The 22,700-nt window shown below is 41.1% G+C and overlaps 1 protein-coding gene across 1 annotated transcript in view; it reads left to right on the top strand.

Annotated features, from left to right (window-relative positions):
* The first annotated feature begins 222 nt into the window (after positions 1-222).
* The window catches only part of SERPINF1 (serpin family F member 1), a 91,411-nt gene continuing 68,933 nt past the window's right edge, over positions 223-22,700 (top strand). Inside the window, exon 1 of the mRNA XM_040338374.1 lies at positions 223-358. The gene's annotated coding sequence lies outside the window, so the exon portion shown is untranslated. The remainder of the gene's footprint in view (positions 359-22,700) is intronic.

The following is a 22,700-nucleotide window of genomic DNA, read 5'->3' as shown; positions in this document are numbered from 1 at the left end:
TATAAATATTGATCAGCGGAGATCTAATCAGAGAATGGATCTCTGTTGATGTGTGGCTTCCTCTTTATTATCCTGTGTTGTATTGTGATGGATTGTGATGGCAGATCTGACATCTGTAGGAGCTCCTAGGAATGCCACATCTCCAGGATGAGTAATAAGAGGAATGACTCCCTCCCAGTCCAGCTGTGTGTGCTCAGAGCCGCCCCTCAGCTCCACCTCATGTACTCTCACATCTAAAGGACAGATAAAGAGGGGGGCTTCCATACATCCAGATCATCAGAGCCACCACCTAGGGGTGGGAGCTAGGCAAAACCTCAACACTCAGCACCCGTGGGTGAAAGGATCCCTGCCTACTAAGGTATGAGTTCCATCCTCTCTCTGTAACTTCTTAGCCCTACAACTTTCCCTTATGACATGCTGGAGACTGAGATCTGATATTGTAGAGATAGGCACTTTATAGGGTCATAGGCTTCTGTCTGCAAGATCTGCTTTACAACAGGAGGTTATTGAATGGCTTAGTAGCAGTGTGGTCAGTTTGGTGGCTGCCACCTGTACACATTTTACAATACAATGCAAGCCATAGGACATCCTGGAGATCTCTTCATTTGGAAAGAAAGTGGGAATGATTTCCTAAAGGATTGATTTCAGTGTCAGCCTGGAAAATCTGTGATAGCTTTCATCCGTTTAGAGCAAATTAAAAAGATGTAGTACAAGCAGGCTGATGCTGGCCATACACTAACAGATTTCTTTTGTTTAGCCTTCGGTCTAAAGAAAAGAAACTAAATGGATTTCTTCATCCATACAAATGGCATGGATGGATGAGTTCCCCCTTCCGGGTTATTGCATTCTGGCAGTGCCAGCTGTAAGAATACCTGAATTGTGTCTGCAGCTCGGGTCGGCCAAAAATGTTCAGCCTGGCTCCTTCGACAAAAGTCGATTGAGTAAATGAATTTTGTTGAGTTGTTATGGTGAACATACATGTAGTGGTCTGATCATTCTATTCTTCACAGGGTTGGACAATATGATCAAATCTGTGATTTATGGAAAAGAAACATACTTAATGCTTTGAATACATTTGTCATTAATTGATTTTGAACATCAGATTAATAGAAGGTGTTATTATCGGTCTGGACAGACAATCTGATCATAGGAAATTAGATAGATCAATATGACACATCAATTTGAATTAATTTTTTTTTCAATGTTTGATAAAAAAAAATCCTAGACAGTAAGTTAATCGACAATTTGATTGTATATGAAATCATTCTGTGTTTGAAATTTCAGTTGATTGTATGGTTAACTTCAATGTATGATACGATAAGATAAGATAAGATACAGCAGATAAGATAAGAGACTTGTATTGTTATTGTATATAAAAAAAAAACATATAACATTTATATTTGCAGTCCCTGAATGGTGCATTACATAATTAAGTAATTCACACAATAATAAAACCCTATGTACACCATAATAATAATAAAACCCTATGTACGCTGTAATAATAATAAAACCCTATGTACACCGTAATAATAATAAAACCCTATGTACACCGTAATAACAAAACCCTATGTGCATCATAATAATAATAATAAAACCCTATGTGCATCGTAATAATAACAAAACCCTATGTACACTGTAATAATAATAAAACCCTATATACACCATAGTAATAATAATAAAACCCTATGTACACCATAATAATAATAAAACCCTATGTACACAGTAACAATAATAAGGCTTCATTTACATGGACGTTTTTAGACATTTTTACAGCCACTTTTCTGAGCGTTTTTTGCAGCTTGAAAACGGCTCTCTGTGTTAGTCTATGGCCTCATGCCCACCATGACGTTTTTGAGCTGTAGATGGCTGAGCTGTTTTTAAGCTGCAAAAAAAAACCAGGACCAGTGCGTTCTGAAGCTCCAGCTTTAGAGCTGTAAAAACGCCAGACGTTAAAATACGCTCAAAAACGTGCAAAAACGTTTAAAAACTTGCAAAACCGCTACCGCAGCGTTTTTGAGCTCCAGCTCAAAAAAACCCCAAAAAACATGGACAGGCGTTTTTAAGCTGTAAAAACGTCCATGGAAATGAAGCCTAAAACCTGATAAATGATCATCTATATATTAGCTGGACCTTGTAGTTCTATCATATTTTTCAGGCATTTTAGAGTCGTTTTACAGGCGTAGAAAAGGCATTTTATAAGCATTTTTGTATGAAGCTTTAGGAGTTTGGGGAGGAGAGCAGTTTTATAGGAAAAGAAGAGTTCTTCAGGTGTAAAAACGCACACAAAAAAGTGCAAAAACGCACATATCATGCATCAGGCACTCCCATTGTAGTCTATGCAACCAAAATGCCTGAATATATTGAAAAATAAGCTCACTTTTTTAAGCGTAGGATCTTACATCCTACGCTTAAAAAAGTGAGCTTATTTTTCAACTTACGCAACTGAGAGTTCAAGTATGAAATGGGACAAGTAGAAAGAATTTGCATATTAAACATAGTCAGGTGTAGAACAGGCAGAAAAACACTTGGGAGCTAAACATAGAAGACATAGGTGTATATATATATATATACACACACACACTCTTATAAATACATGTAAAAACAGTAGGGCAGTGGATGGTGTCAGCAATTTTTTTTATTTTTATTATTTTATTTTGTACTATTTTTGTAAATTTTATTTGATTTTTTTTTTAACTTTTTTTTATAAGAGCCCCATTTGGTAAAATATCAAAAGACGGAATCTGTGCACACCCGGCACACCCCCTGTGCACGCCTATGGATGTAATCCTTATTAAAGCGGTGGTTCCCCTAAAAATAAAATGTTGACATCGCATTTAGCAAATAAATTACAGTTAGAATCGGCTTGTTTTATTTAAAAAATACCTCCGTACGTATCGTTTCCATTATTCGGTCCCACCGCCACTTCCGGGTACGATGCAGGCGGTGGGCGTTCCTAATTGATTGACAGGCATCCGAACGACGCATCCATCGCGTCACGAGATGCCGAAAAAAGCCGAACGTCGGTGCGCATGCGCCGTATAGAGCCGCACCGACGTTCGGCTTTTTTCGGCATCTCGTTTTTTTATTTGTATTATTTTATTTTTGTATTCTTTTACAATTTTATTAGAATTTTTTTTTTTTTACAATTTTTTTATAGGAGCCCCATTGGGGGGCTTTGGTGAAATATCAGCAGGGGAATCTGTGCCCCAGGGGTTATTAGGGTGTGCCCAGGCACATCCGGCACACCCCCTGCACACACCTATGATAGAACGGTGATGGCAGAAAAAAGACCAAGTGGTCCATCCTCTCTGCCCTGTTTTTTTTTTTTTTATTATTATCTATATATGATTTCGGATGTTGTTGTTTTTTTTTTTTTTTTTTTGTTCCAATATACATTAGATCTATGTTTGTCCCAAGTCTGTTTGAATTACTTTATTGATGTTGACTGGCTCACTCCCTCTGCTGGAAGTCTATTCCAAGCATCAACTACTCTTTGAGTAAAATAATACCTTCTAGAGTTATTTTTTAACTTTTCTCCTCCTAGTTTGAGGTCATGTCCCCTTGTTTTTATCCTAGCTAAATACTAAAACTACTGCCCGCTCCTGAATATTAATGGTAAAAATGTGTGCTTTTTTAGAGAATGTCCCCCATAACGAGGAGAACATATTGCAGACTCAACTTCATTTTGTAGGTCTTTATTTATGTTGAGGTTTAATGATAGAAGTAGAAGACCCAGCTTTTCACATCATTGAGGGTATATGATCTGCACCTCTATTCCCCATGCCACGTTTCTTTTCCATCCCTCCCTCCCACATCAGAAGGAACATTTTGGCATAAGTTCTGGATTGCTGTTCACCTTGGTTAGCTTGAGCTTTAACTGATCTGTTTTCAAGGTTTAAACCAAGCTAAGAATCCTTTGTAAAGTAGCATCACTCATAGCCAATTCAAGCATCACTGACGTGAATGTACAATATGTAAATCGCTTCATAAATCTGGGGTGCTACCTGTAATAATAAAAATAGTTGCTGGTTATCTGCAGCAACCTACTCTATGCAGATATCTTATGATATGTTTGGACATCGGTCAGGTTAGCATTAGGACTAGTATGTCCACATAGTTATATGTTATTGGGGCTGATTTAACAACTGCAGTAAATGAAAGAAGCACATTGCATTGTTGTCAATGACAACCGATCAAGTTACGCCTTTCATAATGTGGTCACAGGAATTCTATTTGGTTGCCATGGACCACAACTTTCTCGTTCTAATTTTATTGTGTCTTTTGTTAGCGCCGTTGTGCAATTCATTTTCATGGTAACCTTATAGTATAAAAATCTCCTGAATTTCTAACTATACATACAATATCTATGCAATAAGTGAAAACTCCGGCGCTGTATAGGATAAATGGGGGTGGAAACAAAGAGGGAGGGGCCAAGGTGTGTGTGTACACTGCAGCAAACAAAGAAAATGTCTATCCTGGTTAGACAGAAAATGATAATGAAAAAAGTGGTGATGTCTGCGCTGTGGAGGAGAGGGGGGGTGGGGTAGGTGAGTGTGGGGATACAAATGGACCCGTGGAGCGGAAGGATAGTATAATTGTACAAACACAGTGAAATTAACAACCGAGGAAAAGTGGTTAGGTTCACCTAACCACTGTTCCTAGGTTGTTAATTTCACTGTGTTTGTACAATATCTATGACAGAACATTTGACAGATCTTTCTGATGAAATGTGAACTGGGTCGGGAGTCAGGAACCTTTATGGCAACTTAAGTTAGTGACATTGTTTGCTCAGGTATGGTCAATAATAGGCTGTTTAACACAACACAATGCTCATTAACACTATTCCTGCCTCCACACTGTCAAACAGACCTATTTTCTCACGCTCATTAACATATTATCATCCAGTCCCCGTCAACTCTTCTCTACTTTTAACATTCTACTCTGTAGATTGATACAATTCGTGAGGAGATCTCCAATGCGCAGAAACCTCCCCCACTTAACACCCCATGTCCACGGGTACAATTATTGCTTTTCTTATTCAACCCTGCTAGTATTAACAAGATTGCTAAACTTTTGTCTCACGCCCACCTTACGACCTGCCTCTGGATCCTGCTCCCTCGCAAATGCTACGCTCACCCTCTGACTTTATTCTACACTCTCTAAAGCCTCGTACACTTGACCGGTTTTCCAGTTAGGAAAGGAGAGCTTTTGGCCGGGAATCCCGGCCGTGTGTATGCTCCCTAGCAGTTTTCCTGTCAGGAAATGGAATCCCGACGGGAAAATAAAGAACCCCGCTCTCTATTTTCTCATCGGGTTTCCCGGCAGAGTGTTTCCTGCTGAGAAAACCGGTCGTCTGTATGCGGTGAAAAACTGCGCAATGCTCGATCACACTTCGACGCATGCGCGGTAGCATACAAGGTTAGTGTGGGGTGTAGCAAGATGGCGGCGATGGCATCGAATGTGACGAGACACCGGCTCGTCTTAGTCGATGACGTCACCGTGTTCTTGCCATTCAAAACAACGGCGGTTCTTTTGAGTGGCCGTCTGTATACACGGCTTTGCAAGGCAAGCTTGCCAGGAATCCCGTCAGGAAAACCACATTTTTTTCCTGACGGGATTCCGTGTGAGTTAAGCCGTGTGTACAGGGCTTAACTCACATTTTAAATCTCTTCTGGCATCTTCTCTAACTCTCTAAAACATGTGCTATTCACCCCTATTCTTAAAAAGCCCTCACTGAACCCCACCAATCTTAACAACCTACGCTTTATCTCCGTACTCTCCTTCTCCTCCAAACTCCTTGAAAGACTGGTCTACAACTGACTGAGCGATCATCTGACTATGAACAAACTTCTTGATCCCCTTCAGTCCGGATTTCACCCTCAACACTCCACGGAAACTGTTCTCCTTAAACCCACCAATGATCTACTAACGGCTAAAACCAACAGACCCTATTCTGTACTACTTCTCATGGACCTCTCTGCTGCCTTTGATACAGTGGACCGCCCCCTCCTCAAAAAACTCCACTCCTTTGGTCTCCATGATTGTACTCTTCGCTGGTTCTTATCCTACGTATCCCACCACTCCTTCATTGTCACTTACAACTCTACTGCCTCTTCTCCTCTTCCTTTCTCCATCAGGGTGCCCCAAGGTTCTGTTCTTGGACCTCCCTGGGTCAGTTAATTGCCTCCCACAGCTTTCGAAAATTATCTCTACATGAACGACACCCAAATCTACCTCTCTACCCCCCAACTCACTCCATCTGTCTCCTCACACATTACTAACTTACTAACAAATATATCAGCCTGGATGTCACATCACTTCCTCAAACTCAACCTATTCAAAACCAAGCTCATGATATTTCCTCCCCCATGTGCCACTTCCCCTGATTTCTCTGTCAAAATCAACGGTTCAACTATCAACCTGTCCCCCCCAATGCCAAGGTGTAATCCTGGACTCTTAACTCTACTTTCGGCCCCACATTCAATCACTGTCCAAAGCTTGCCGCCTCAACCTCTTCAAGATACGCCCCTTCCTAATTAATGTCACCACAAAGCTTCTAATCCACTCCCTGGTCATCTCTTGCCTCGACTACTGCAACTCCCTCCTCATTGGCTTACCTCTAAATAATCTATCCCCCCTTCAGTCAATCATGAATGCTGCTGCCAGGCTCATCCACCTTACTAACTGCTCGGCGTCTCTGCCAATCCCTCCATAGGCTGCCACTCAACCAACAAATTAAATTCAAGATACCTACAGTAACTTACAAAGCCATCCACAACCTGGCCCCCCAGCTACATCTCTAACCTGGTCTCAAAATACCAACCAAATTGTCCTCTTCACTCCTTCCAAGACCTCCTGTTCTCTAGCTCCCTTGTCCCCTCATCCCATGCTTACCTCCAGGATTTCTTCTGAGCCTCTCCCATCCTCTGGAATTCTCTACCCCAATCTGTCCGTCTATCTCTCACTTTGTCTAATTTCAGAAGATCCCTGAAAACTCATCTCTTCAGAGAAGCCTATCTGGCCCCCACCTAACAACTGTACATTTATTTTCTCCATCAGCACATCCCCACAGTTATTACCTCTTGTATCTCTTGACCCTTCCTCTTAGATTGTAAGTTATAATGAGCAGGGTCCTCTTATTCCTACTGTATTAAAGTGTATTGTATTTGTACTGTCTACCCTCAAGTTGTAAAGAGCTGCGTAAACTGTCTGCGCTATATAAATCCTGTATAATAATATGAGAATTGCAGGCACAGAGTTAATTGTGAATAGGTCTTATTTTATTTTATTCATTATTGCTTCTTTTGTGTTTGGTTCGGGTTACATTTTTCTGTGCATTGCATGTAGTAGTTTTAAATCATTTGTATAGCAGCTGGAAAACTTTGAATAGTGATCCCCAAATGGCAGAATTTTTATAATATTTTTTACCTCCTACAAAGTCTAATGCATCTCCGATTGCTATGTGAAAACTTTTTGCCATTTAAGAATAGATGGTTGTTCTTTTCTGTTAAAAAAAAAAAAAAGAAGAATAGATGACTGCATGCTGAGTTTATGGAATGAAAAGCATTTAGAGATGATTTTAGAACCTGGAACAGTCTGAGCACAACAGAATCAATGTCAGAATGTAATCAAAATACAGACTTGCATTTAAGCTGTGCTGTACACCGAAATGGCAGAATCCTGCATATTGTATCAGTCAGGACTACAAAGAATCCTCTGTTGCAGAAACATACTTTTCTTCATCCATGAAACAGGAAGGATATTGGCCAGGTGGTACAGCGGGAAGCCTGGACCCCAGATGAAAAAAGGCACATGCTGGAAACAGAACATCCTCTGTGTCTGTCTTAGAATGTACACCTGAGAATGTTTTTTGTCATCTTTAAAATTTACGTAAATTCTTAAAGGGGTTGTAACAGTGCAGGACAGGTACACCCACAGAGGTTGTATGTTTTCCCCCATGTTACTTTGCTTTGTCTGACCTGTTAGTGTAGCTGGAGTGTTAGGAACAGTTGATGCCTGTAAAGTGCCTATCCTGATACTCAGAAGACAATGTTAAATCCGATTGTATGGAGCTCCGTAGTTAATACATCATTATATGCATTTTTTAAATACAAGCAGTGCTTGAATTTGACTTGGTATCAGTCTTATTGGAGTCCCTGAACAGCATGACTGGAGTATGAGAGAGAAGCAGTGCTAGAAGCCAATCAGTTCATGCGCTGATGAGAAGCATGCCAATAGGAGAAAGCAGAGTAATGCCTCTTAGGCCTCGTACACACGACCGAACATGTCCGCTGAAACTGGTCCGCGGACCAGTTTCCGTGGACATGTCCGACTGTGTGTACGGCCTAGCGGACAGGTTTCCTGGCCTAGCGGACAGGTTTCCAGCGGACAAAAGTTTCTTAGCATGCTAAGAAACTTGTCCGCTGGAAACCTGTCCGTCGGACATGTCCGATGGTTAGTACGACTCATCGGACATGTCCGCTGGTTATGACGTATAACCAGCGGCCCTGAAATCCCGCGCATGCATCGAATTGATTCGACGCATGCGTGGAAGCATTGAACTTCCGTGTTAGAGAACGTCGGTGTCTTCTACGTCACCGCGTTCTCTGTGCGCGGGGATTTTGGTCTGATGGTGTGTACACACATCAGACCAAAAGCTCCCAGCAGACATGTCCGATGAAAACGGTCCGCGGACCGTTTTCATCGGACATGTTTGGTCGTGTGTACAAGGCCTAACACATAATCGGAATTTTTTCATCGGATATTCCGACCATGTGTATGCCCCATCTGACTTTTTCCGTCAGAAATTCCGACAGAGTTAGAAAAATAACATGTTCTCTTTTTTTCCGACGGAAATTGGAAATTCCGTTCGTCTGTATGGAATTCCGACAGAGAAAAAAAACATGCATGCTCGGAAACAATTTGACGCATTAAACTTACTTTTTCTAGGCTAGTCATAGTGTTGTACGTCACCGTGATTTCTGATGGTCGGAATTTGGTGTGTCCGTGTGTATGCAAGACAGCTTGAGCGGAATTCCGTCAGAAAGACTTTAATCCGACGGAAAAACCGATTGTGTGTACAGGGCATAACAGAGATGAATTCATAACTGTGCTACTTCTTTTTTTCACTGTCCAGTCACATGCTGGATGTCTAAGGCCACGTACACACGGTTGGTCCATCTGATGAGAACGGTCCGAAGGACCGCTCTCATCGGTTAACCGATGAAGATGATTGATGGTCTGATGTGCCTACACACCATAGGTTAAATAACCGATCAGGTCAGAACGCGGTGACGTAAAACACAACGACGTGCTGAAAAAAACGAAGTTTAATGCTTCCAAGCATGCGTCGACTTGAATCTGAGCATGCGTGGATTTTTAACCGATGCTTTTGCATACTCACCGTCGGTTTTGACCTATCGGTTAGGCGTCCATCGGTTCAATTTTAAAGCAAGTTCTACATTTTTTGACCGAAGGATAACTGACCTATGGGGCCCACACGCGGTCGGTTTGGTCCGATGAAAAGGTCCTTCAGTCCGTTTTCATCGGTTTTGACCGACTGTGTGTACGCGGCCTAAGATGACCTGGGCTTAGAGGGCTCAGAGGGCTAGGTAAAAGATGCTGGTCATATCTCACAGAGGACATCTAAGGGCAGAATTGAACTGGATTTTTGCTGAATATTGCAGCAAAAGCTTGTTTTGATATTTTATCTTTGAGGCCCGGTTCACACTGCTGCGCTGTGAATTTGTTCAGTTTTTTATCCTTTGTGAGGTGCGAACTTACTGCAAATTTACCGAGATTTTACCGTGATTTTACCGCAAATTTCAGGAGTTGAACAAAGCGGCGATTAATGTTCTAGCCAATGAAATCATAATGAAAAAAAAAAGGTGTTAACTTCCTATTCTTTCTGTTTTTTGTGGAGAGTAGTGTGGTGAAATTTGCACATATGTGAACCATCAATGCGATTCCAGAACGATTTACATTGACGTCTATGGAGACTAAATTCGCAACGCAACGCAGTTAACTCGCACAATACCCTTTTTTTTTGCATCGCATTCGTAGCGGAAACGCAACGCATGTATGTGAACGACCGTCATTGAAAACAATGGCTTTATGAATGACATGCAAATTTAGAATGGTTTTGACGCATACATTCGGTATGAACTTGCATCAGTGTGAAACAGGCCTGAAGGGGCTATTAATTTCAACTTTGTTATTTTTGGCTGGAGTTCTTAAGACAATTTACTATGCAGTCATATGTAGGGAGACCCTCACCCTCTGACTGCCTTCTAAACAGCACTGCTCATACTTCTGTCTTGACAGGCTCCTTTCAAAAATGGCAGAGATTGTATGCGTTATGCTGTTGTGATGTTGTTTCCTGCCTGCAAGCTTGTACCCACAGTTACGCTGGCCACTTATGGCAATCTTCAAGCAATTTTAAGCATTTTTAGCCAGCCTTTGCTTACAAACGCAACTAAAACATGGATGAAACCTACTACCAACAGTTTCTATCAACACAGTGAAATGACCTTTAGTTTGAGTTATAGGCTGGCTTGATCCATTTTGTTGTTTTTGCTTTTAAAAGTGGTGAAAACTGCTTGAAAATTGCTGTGCTTGGTCAGTATTAGTGATGATGGAATTAGGAGAATTGCCAATTCATCACTTTTTTTTCTACCTCCTTCTTCCTGGTGCAAACAGTACTTAATGGTAACATTTTGGACCAAGAAGAAAGTGGTAGACCTCCAAAAGCTTGGTAATGGCAATAATAAAAGTAATGTAGCGTAATGAGGATTGGACAGATCTTCATGGAAATATTTATTCAGATCAGAAAAATTGTAATGGAATGATTTGCCATCTATTCGTTCATCACTGCATGGTATGGAGATCTTTACCCTGTTGTACGTGCCTGCTGTAAGTAAAATACATTCTGTCACAATACTCCTACTTCTGTATTTTTGTTGGATTATTCAAAATGTGAATTTTCTGATCAAATGGAGGCGAAAAAAGAAGATATCAGCAACTTGGGCAAGCCTCCAAAAAAAAAAGAACACGTGGAGATCCCAGCCACAAATCAGCATAGCAGGGGAAGAGAAGCTTCCCTTGCTACATTTCAGATTAATCTTTATCTGTCGGCTGGCTGCCATCTTTGTGGAAGTTGTAGTTTTAATGGACAATTTACTATGGACTAATATATTCTCCATTTATCCTCTTTATAATATCCATCCTTAGTTATCATTGCCCCTGTAAGCAGTAGGTGTCATAACTATATCAGGAGTGCGCTCAATTAACCTGTTGTTTTACAAATCAGCATAGGCAGTAGAAGTTGCGTCTTTATAGGTGAGGTCCAAGGGCACTACAAATCTGGGTATTATTTAATTTTTTAAGAAACATATGTAAATCTGTGGTCTATGGTCCTAAGTTTGCGCTAAGGTAGACAGCACAGCAAAATACGGTAAATCTATGAGAGCCGGTTCACACTGGGGCGACCTGGGATCCGACCTCAAGTCGCCCCAAGTCGCGGTCGAGAAAATGAATAGAATTGAATGGGAGCTGTCTTAATGTACACTACCGAAGTCGCTCCGACTTCAGAAAAGGTTCCTGTACCACTTTAATCCGACTTCTAGGCAACTTGTAGGCAACTTGTACCCATTGATTTCAATGGAAGTCGGCTCAGAGGTCGGATCACTGTCTTAACTGAAGCAACAATACAGGAAGAGAACATACATTTCTCAGGCAAGCCCCTCCCTCCCCCTCCCTCCCACAGAGCTGATTGTTGTTTGATTGGCCACTGGAAAACCTCCTGTCCTTGAGGCGGCTTGAAGTTGCCTTGTACTGTCCTGGAGGCAACTTGAAGTTGCCTTGTAAGTTGACTGATGATTCATACTCAAGCCCTGTCCAAGTTGCCTCCCAAAGTCGTGCTAGAAGTCATGTTGCCCCTGTGTGAATGGGCTCTGAGAGGGCATATTGTTTAAATCTCCATACCAACCCTCTAATTGGCCTTTGAGCACTTGCCTATACACTGAATGGTAAATAAGCCAAACGTATTATTATTATTATCATGCTGTCCATAATCATTACGGGAGATTAAACATTTTCTTTTTACACATGTTATTTTCTGTGTTTGTTTTCCTGCGAGGAACAGTCTTGAACCATTTCATACAGCGTTGGACAAGATTAATTATTTTTCAGTGCCTGATCTCATTAAGGGCTTTAGGGTAAACTGCAGGGTGATTTTTCATTGTAATTAAGAAACAATCCTAGTCTAAATTTAGCTGCTTTAAAAATGACAAAGGTGACACTTCCAGTGAGTCTGTGATGAATGCCAATGCATATATCTACATTTAGGCAGATGTGCACATATATAATATATACATGTATCTAGTGTATGTGTTCATTTATCTTATCAGTCAACATCTGAGTTATGGCAGAAAGGGTAGGGGCTAGCCTGGGATAGGGCATGCTAAAAAGGGTTACTTTTGGCAAGAAAATTATGATCAAGACTGGAATAATCCAAAATGTATTATGTTTATTCCAATATCAAAAGTTAAAGGGGTTGTAAAGGAAACATTTTTTCCCCCTAAATAATTTCCTTTACCTTAGTGCAGTCCTCTTTTTCATTTCCTCATTGTTCGTTTTTGCTCAGAAGTTGCTGTATTTCTTCTCTGTTCTGTTCACTTCCTGGTTGTCTGTTTGTAACTCACCACAGTGAAGGGAGCCTTTACTGCTGTGTTCAGTGACCGTGCTCGCCCCCTCCTGGGAACTACATTTGTGCGGCAGCACGCTCTCTATGTGTTACAGACTTCAAGGAGGTGTGAATTACTGGGCGTGTCTATAACACCACAGCACCTCCTCCCTTGGATTTGTTTTGTTTAGGAAAACTTCACTGCCCCGCCTGGACCCCACCCCCTTGCTGTGTGAACAACTCCCAATCGAAGACACAGCTCCCCTTGATAATAATACATTTTTTGTAAAGCTTACCATTTCTTTTTTTAGTTCTGCTGCTGTTGATGCTGTTTTCCTATGGTAGAATGGCTGTGTGGGTATATTCTGTGTATTCAGTGCTTGAATATTCATCGTTGGGCGGTATAGTGGGCGGTTTATTTAAATTAGGTAGAAGATCCCGCAAATTAACACTGCGCATGCGCGAAGTCGCAATGCATACAGGGAAATGTTGTTCTATTACTACGGCGACTTTGTTTACATGAACGAGCGCCGAAAACCAGGAAGTGAAAGAGAGAATAGAAACTAGAACGCTGGAGGTGATATAGATGAAGTAATTTAAAGGGTATTTTAACAAAATCAGTACACTATTCAGTCTGTCTACCTTGCAGACATTACTTTTAGCCATACATTTTTTTTCCTTTACAACTCCTTTAAATATATAGAAGGATAAAAGTGCAGTTTTAATGAACCAATGAAAAAATGGCATCAGATGAAAAATGATTGCCATTAACATGAATGACAAACAGGACACACAAATGACAAAACACTGCACTAGTCCGGATGTTGAAGTCCAGCCGCAAGTTTTGTACACCCCATTCCATACAGAATAGTAATTTAATTCTGTAGGGGAGGGAAACTGATTAAATTGATTGATATACAATTAGGTTCCCTTATGGAAGTCAATGGGTGCGACAATTCAAAGAACATCTAAGCTATCATGGCTGAATTAAAGCTTACTACAGTTTTTGCTTAAAAATGTAAAATACCTATTATTAAAGCAAAAAATCAATTGGGAATGAAAATGTCTATACTTTTACATCATTTGGCTGTGCCTACTGTAGCATGCAAGTAAAGGGATATAGTAAATTAAACAATTTTCAGGCAATGTGTCGAACATCCATCCAGAGAAAAACTCTGAGCACTGAGGCCTCGTACAGACGGACGGACTGTCCGCTGAAAACGGTCCGCCGGACCGTTTTCAGCGGACATGTCCACCCGGAGATTTCTGTCTGATGGTTGTACACACCATCAGACAGAAATCCGCGTGTACATGATACGCGGTGACGTGGCCGTGCCGTCGCCGCGGCGACGTGTGCAGCCCTGAAAGTTCAAAGCTTCCACGAATGCGTCGAATCACTTCGACGCATGCAAGGGATGGCGGCCGATCAGACATGTACGGTGAGTCTGTACAGACGACCGAACATGTCCGACGGACAGGCTTCCAGCGGACATGTTTCTTAGCATGCTAAGAAACATGTGTCCGCTCGAAAACAGTCGGGTGGACAAATGTCCGCTGGAAACCTGTCCGGTCGGCCGTACACACGGCCGAACATGTCTGCTGAAACTGGTCCGCGGACCAGTTTCAACAGACATGTTCGGCCGTGTGTACGGGGCCTAAGCAAACAACTAAATATACAATTTTATATATACGTATATATATATATATATATATATATATATATATATATATATACGTATTAGATCAGTTTAGTCTCTCTGCCACTCTGCTACCTCATCCTATCAGCATGCTCATTGTGTTGCTTGTTTCTCTCCCAGTATGGGTTCTGCTGTATTAGGATTGCAACAGGCTAATACCAAGTGAAATCCAGATACTTATATAGTCAAAGCTTTTTTTGGCAATACTACTCGCGTGGGTCACAAGTGCACTAACTTTTGCTCTCCTGTGTCCTGTAAGGTCACAGAGTTGTTCCAGGCTCTGTAATGATCCTGATTATATTGCCAAGATCCACCAAGCTGACTGAGAGCCGAAAGCCATCTGTGCCTGCCCCCTATTCAGCCCAGCACTCCGGTGAACACTGGAGGGGCAAAGCTCAGAGCTGACTGAGCACTGAATGATCAGCAGTTATGTGATCACTCAGTTCTCAGCCTTAGAGCCAAAAGGGAACAGCAGTTGTTTAATTTTTTTTCATTATTTTTCTTGTTTTTTACAATTATATTTATTTACAATCTATTTTTTTAGGAGCTTTGGTGAAATATCAGTGTTCTAAACAGAGGGAATGTTGACCACACGGGGTGATTAGGGTGTGCCCAGGCACACCTGGCAAACCCTGTGTGCACGCCTATGAGTACAGGTAGACCACAGAGGAAGAAGTAATGGCATGTTCCAAATGTATTATATAAATTATATAAAATTCACGTTTAAAGAAAAATAAAAAAATAAACATTTTCATAGACATTTTAACTGATAGAAAATTAGCTGTCTCAATGTAAACAAACCCATACAGTATATGAAAATTAAAACTTACAGGCAACTAAGGAACAAGCAATTAACGCTGGAAAATGCTCATAAAAAACATTGGCAGCCTAAAGATAATATAGCGCAAGTTTGGGGGTTGAAGAATCGCTGTGCAAATTGCTGCCTAAACCAGAATTACTACTAATAAGCAATAAAGAAAAGTCAAAAGGATATATGGATTACAGACAAAAAGATTTCTCCATTTCCATACCTAATGATACAAAATCTTTATAAATATATATGTTTAATCAGCCGCCATTTATAATAAAATCTTCTTATGTGGAACAAATCTACCGTTTCAGCCAAAATACAAAACCCCCAAAAAAATGTAATATCCTGTTTAGCCAGGATAAAACCATTTACATATGTGGATGAAAAAATAGAAACTGTTTTAAATTTTTCTTATGTTTAAAAAAACGATCGTCTGTGGGGAAATCCATCGGTCAAAAATCCACGCATGCTCAGAATCAAATCGACGCATGCTCGGAAGCATTGAACTTAATTTTTCTCAGCACGTCGTAGTGTTGTGACATGCGTTGGACACGATCGGATTTTTAACCGTTTTTAACCGTTGGTGTGTAGGCAAGACTGATGAAAGTCAGCTTCATCAGATATCCAATGAAAAAATCCATCGGATTAGATTCCATCAGATATCCGATTGTGTGTACAGGGCTTAAGAAGGCAAAAATAATTTTTTTAAAGGATAGGTTTGGTTTTAAATTAAACCTCTGTAGCCACCCTCCCTAGCCCTCTATCTTCCTCTAAATTAAAACGGCTTTACCTAGGTGCCTACTTACCCCTTTCTGATGGTGAGGGCCTCCTGTGGTGTTTACAGTTCTGAAATGTTTTCACCACTGCAGTAACTTCTATTAACTTAAAAAGGCTGTACCCTTACCTTACTAGAGTAAGGGTTCATTCAAGGCTATGAGAAGTTACTATGCAGGTGTGGGCAATGCTGAAAGGTTTTCTGAACTAAGTGTGTAAACACTGCGAGAGGGCATCAGCAAGAGGTAAGTAAGCACCTGGGTGGGGGGTTTAACCCTTGAAATGGTTAGGGGACTATGGACGAAGGTTGGCTAGATTTAAAAGTGTCAATAAACTAGATCCTTATATTTCAAAAGAAATCCACTGGGTAATGGCCATGTAATCTATTTTTCACAAAATCCTTTCTGACTGAGATTTTTTTTTTGCCTCCTTGAAATGTCTTCTGTGAGCTTCCAAACCTCTCCTCCTGCCCTCCCCCACTTTCATTTGGAACAAGCAGTGCAAGTTAGTTGTGGGGTCATGTGCACAGGACACTTCATATTGTCCATAGTCCCTGGTCCAGCTTTGGCGTATGAAACAGAGGGTGGCTATACTCTTCCAGTGGGACCATGTAGAATTATTATAGCCACCTTCAGGAAGTTGGATAATGGCAGCAGCTAAAAAGATTTGGGGGATCTGAAGGAGGCAATGGTCTACTAAAGTTATGTTTTTGAGTTAAGAACGCATTTTAAGCAGGGTTTAGTGTCACTTTAATGATGACAATGACTAAGCACAGTTGTAGTGTGTGAAACATGTCTACCAGGCAGCTTTTTAGTGCCCTGTAGTGTCACTTTTGGGTTTTCCAATAAAGGACTTTGGAACTAGCCGTAGTGTGCAGCCATCTCTTCATTCAAAATTAGTGTCACTTTAGTTCTACATTAAACCTTTCCTTAAACCCCTTCCGGCCCGGTCTATAGCAGAATGACGGCTGGGCGGTAGCTTTACCATACTGACTGGACGTCATATAACGTCCTTCAGATCACATCGTGCATGTGTACCCTGAGGGGCATGCAGTGCTGGGATCGGTGGTGAGCTGTGTCCCGCAGATACTGTGCATCACTGATCAGGGTAAGGAGCTGATGACGTAGACACTTTACCATGTGATCAGCTGTGTCCAATCACAGCTGATCACATGTAAACAAATGCCGGATATTGGCATTTCCTTTCCTCGGCACTGCCAGTGTCTGAGGCAAGGAAAGCCTATAACTGGCTTTACTAGTTACAAGGGACATTTACACTGATAATTAGTGCAGCTTATTCGTGTTCATCAGTGGAACATATTAGTGTTCATCAGTGCAACATATCAGTGCAGCCTCATTAGTACCCCCTATCAGTGCCCATCAGTGCAGCCTCATCAGTACCACCTATCAGTGCCCATCAGTGCAGCCTGTAGTTGCATAATTGTATAACAGAAACAAAGATAAACGTTTTTCCAAAATGTTTGGTATTTTTTCATGTGTTTAGCAAAAATAAATAAACCCAGTAGTGATTAAATACCACCAAAAGAAATCTCTAACTGTCTCAAAACAAATGATTAACATGTCATATTTGTACAGTATTGCATGACCTCGCAATTGTCATTTAAAGTGTGAAAGCTGAAAATTGGCCGACGCAGGAATGGGTCGAAAGTGCCCTGTATTGAAGTGATTAAGCATCCAGAGCCTTACATTCATAACAGTTTCATTCACAGCCTGAAAAAACAACTGCTGGCATCTGTGTTTACAACAAAAACATTCCATCAATGCATCGATGGAGCCAAAGTAAAGGTGCAGTTTAAACACTACAGGCTATTCCCTCAAGACCCATTGGACAACTTCCTACAAAACTAAAAATAATGTTTTTGCATCCACAGAATTATGGCTTGATTGACACAAATTCCCTTGGAAATAAGACCACCGCAGACACATCTGTAAAGCAGTTGACAGACTGGAAATTCTGGATGAGAAAGTCGATTACTGTGTCTAGTCTTTGTGAAATCGTTTCGTCCAAGATTGGGACAAACCTAAAGAAACACAAAAGGATAACATTTTTAAAACAGTAAAGTTGCTGCATGAGACTGAATTGTCTACCAGAAACAAATAAGGCCTCGTACAGATGGACGGACTGTTCGCTGAAAACGGTCCGCCGGACCGTTTTCAGCGGACATGTCCACCCGGAGATTTCTGTCTGATGGTTGTACACACTATCAGACAGAAATCCGCACGTACACGGTCCGCGGACCAGTTTCAGCAGACATGTTCGGTCGTGTGTACGGGGCCTCAGACAAAAAATAAGTGTTCCCTGACAAATGTGATTGTGCATCATATGCTCTGCATTGCCAGTGCCTTCTGGCATCAAGGTACTAAATTGTAATTGTAGATCTGAAATGATTAGCTTCATACTGGGGCATTCAGTATACCATGGTCTAGTACAGCCTTTCTCAACCTTTTCAACACAGAGGAACCCTTAAAAAAACGTTCTCTCACGGAACCCCTGCTAAAAATGACTACATCTACAACTCATGATACATTCATTTGATGGTTAGTGGGAAGAATGCTCCTTACACTTGTGAATATTGGGAAGAATTCCCCTCTGATGCCCTGTACACACTAGGGCAGAAACAACTAATCGATTATGAAATGAATCGATTACTAATTTCATAATCGATAAATCGGCCAGTAACATAATGGGGTTAAAAAATAAATAAAATTATCCCTTTATGGTACAAAAAGAGCAAATTGCTACTGTAAATATTACTTTCACGGTCCCAAAGTAAAACATTAACCCCTTACAGTAGCAATTATTTGCTCTTTTTGTACACATTTTTGTTTTTTTAATCCCATTATGTTACCAAACATCTCGGGCCTGGGTCACACCTTTTTTGCTGCTTTTTGCAGAAACACACTACAGTTCTTTTACATGGTTTCCTATGGGACACGTTCACATCTATGCTTTTTTTCAGCTGCTGCATATTTGGAAAGGGCAAAACGGTGCCATTTCGTTTTTTTGGTTCAATATACTTCAATGGAGAAGCTGCAGAAAAGCATATAATGCATTTTGCAGCAATTTGTGTTTTTTAATCTGCCCAACAATAAATTGGGCAAAAAAAAAGTAATAATGCAAATTGCAAAGTTATTAACCGATTGATCGAAACAATAATCGGCCAACTAATCGATTATGAAAATAATCGTTAGTTGCAGCCCTAGTACACACGATCAGAGTTTCCGTCGGAAAAAACTCAGACACATACGACGGTCCGAGAAAAATTAAGTTGACTTGATTCTGAGCATGCGTTTTTTCTCCGTCGGAGTTCCATACAGACAAACGGAATTCCCAATAGGAATCCCGATACATATTCTCTTTCTACATCCGTCGGAATTTCCGATGGGGCATACATACATGGTCAGAATATCCGATTAAAAAATTCCGTCTGACTTTTTCCATCGTGTGTATGAGGCATTACAGATAGCAACAAAAAAAGATCAATTGTGTCAGTGTGAACTTATCTCAGAGGCAGAAATTGCTCCTTGCTCAAGGGACCCCTAGCAACATCTGAAGGAACCCTAGGGTTCCACGGAACCCTGGTCTAGTATGAGAAGACTCATCAGGGGTAGGATCGCTGTAGGATCAGCAAAACAATAAATTACATATTTGTGCTGCTGTGAAACAAGCTTGGCTTGTTTTATTTGTATTTCAGAGAATATACTTGCAAACTGTGGGTTATTTTTTGAAAATATCCAGAAATCTTCAAACACCCAAAACATCTTAAAAGATCATTACAACACTCATTTTGTTGTCTGAAAAACATTATGGGGGTAATCCACAAAGATCCGGCGTAACGTAAATTTTCCCATTTAAGTTACACTGCCTTAAAATTTCTACCTAAGTGCCCGATCCACAAAGCACTTACCTAGACATTTTTGGCTGTGTAACTTAAATTCCGCCGGCGCAAGGCGTTCCTCTTTTCATGAGGGCGATTCCCATTTAAATTAGGCGCGCTCCCGCGCCGGCCGTACTGCGCATGCTCGTGACGTAATTTTCCCAACGTGCATAGCGCGAAATTACGTTACGCCGAGCTTTGTGGATCGCGACGGGTCAATAAAGTTGCGTCGGGAAAAAAAAAAAATTCAAAACAAAAAAAAAATCGCGTCACTGGACAGAAGGGTCTGCTTTTACATGGTGTAAACAGTTTACACTTTGTAAAAGCAGCCCTAATTTCGCGTTTGCAAACTAAAACTTACGGAGAAAAAACGAAGCTGAAAAGCTTCGTGGATCTCCGTAAGTGCTAATTTGCATACCCGAGGCGGCATTTCGACACAAAATGCCCCCAGCGGCGGATGCCGTACTGCATCCTAAGATCCGGCAGTGTAAGTCCCTTACACATGTCGGATCTTCTGCCTAACTATGGAAAACTGATTCCCTTTTGAGGATCTGGCCCTTTATTGCTGGGAGCAGATAACATGTCGGGAGATGCGACAAAAAGCATTTAGAAAAACAAAATTGTGCTAGAGCAGGTGGATTCTGTCGAAATACCGCCAACAAAAGATTCGAGAGCAGGTTCTCTATTTTTCCAAAGGAAAAAGTTCCTATCGGAAAATCCGCTCGTCTGTATTCATTAGAACCTACATTTTTGTGCTTTTACTTTACTGGTACTTTACTGGTACAGATGGGACAGACACAAAAATACCATATTTTCCGGCATATAAGACAACCTTTTGCACTTTGCATATCCCCCAAAAGTTGTTGGTTGTCTTATACGCCGGTACCTGTATGCAGTCAGATTGCGAGCATCCATTGTTCAAAAGCCGGAGGCCTCGGACTAGAGGACCTCCGTGATAGGCGGAACACCGAACACAGGCTCTGCTGGGAAACTGAGTGTTTCGCCTTTCATGGAACAGGACGAGGAGGCAGCGTGGCTTTTGAACAATGGACGCCCGAAGTCTGACTCTGCATACAGGGATAAGGCATGGAGATCTGGAGATCGGCACAGTGAGGTATGCAATGGGCACCGTGAGGTATGCAATGGGCACAGTGAGGTATGCAATGAGCACAGTGAGGTATGCAATGAGCACAGTGATGTGTGTCGGAAGGGGGTCGTCTTATACAGCGAGTACAGACACATATATTACTCATTAGCTGTATGAACCCCCGCCCCAAAAAAAAAAAAAAAAAAAAAGGACTAAGAGAATATTCAACTTTCTTATCCAGAATTTCTAGTCTGTCAACTGCTCTACAGATGTTTTTTCAGGTCATATTTCTGCTTGTATTCTCTTACAATGTCCATTTTTTACAATCTGGCCTTCCATATGATCATGAACCAAGTATCTGTGTAAAGAATTTGTAATAGAAGTTGTTGTAAGCTCTTTATTGCTCATCTTTCATGTCAAGTTTAAAGCTGGCCATACAGTACATGGATCGAAATTTGGCCGGTTCAGCAGGGACTGGCCAAATTTTGATCCATGTATGGGCAGACTGATTGTATGATCATCACATAGGATTAAGTTACGTTATCCTGATTGGCTGAAACTATTGAGGTCATCCAATAGAAAAAATTAAGAATCGCAGCCAATGGGGAATGAAAGTATGAAAGAAGCTAAGGTGAAATGTAGATTTTTACACAGTTTTTACAACTGCTATCTAGAAGTTGCTAGAGCATTCACAACAGCCTTTATGCATGAGCACTATTAGATGATATAGCAAGAGGAATTGAATAAGTCACTTTTATTGCAGAAAGTGATCCTCCCTGTATTTTTTATTAAAAGGTTGTTACCGAAAAACACAAAAGTGTGCTGTGTCAAATAGAGGTTACAATGCAGAAAGGTTCTCAGCCCAGTCAAGTGAAAGGGTGCCTTATTACATCACTCCCACTGTGAGTTCACCAACCTCTGCCATACAAGGAATCAGTTAGCTACAGTATATGAGCATATTTTACTTTAAAGAAAGTGAAAAGAAATATGCCGCTTCATAATGTGTTTTATTAATAAGCAGAGCTCCATCTGTTATGAAATAAGTATGAAGCCGGGGCCCTTTTAAAGAGTAAAGTAAAAACCTTGAAGTGGAACTATGAGCAGAATTCTTAACGCAGTAAATAGGACATAAGAATGGATACTGGCCAATGTCTGCAATTTGTTTTTGGATGCACTGCAGAAAAGCAAATTATTCACATCAGATCTTGGACTAATACTATTACTTAAGCTTGAATTTTAGTCTCTGGGAGTTCAGGAAAAAGCCATGGCCATATTAGACTAGTGCTAACAACTTTTCTCTGTAAAAGAAACTTTATACGGACAGAACTACAGGGGATACAGAACTACAGGCCTAGGACAGCACTTTGCAGGGGGGCCGCACGGAAAGAGTCCCTACCGGCATGCGCTACACTGTTAGTGTAGCGCCAGTCTTATGGGGCAGACTGGGCTGAGAGGCAAATTAGTCTAGCACCCCATAAAGTGGCCGCATTGCTTCTGGTATATGGGCGGCCGGCATTCCACAACTGTGGGGGGGGGGGGGGGCGCTGCTTCTAATTTTAAATATCCTATCATCCTGGAATACAAACCTTCCTCACTGTGCTATGTTTTCTGCTGCACCATTGGCATGGTTATATTTTCTTAGTCCTCTCCATAAAATTATCCGAAATTTGTGCTTAAAGTGGAACTATAGACAACACTTTTTTTTTCATTTTGGATAGTGTAAGGGAGGGTTATAGCCCCGGTCAGTTTAT

The sequence above is a fragment of the Rana temporaria genome, chromosome 2, assembly GCF_905171775.1.
Source record: "Rana temporaria chromosome 2, aRanTem1.1, whole genome shotgun sequence".
In the NCBI taxonomy this organism is placed as follows: Eukaryota; Metazoa; Chordata; class Amphibia; order Anura; family Ranidae; genus Rana; species Rana temporaria.
This window is presented reverse-complemented; position numbering and strand designations above follow the sequence as displayed.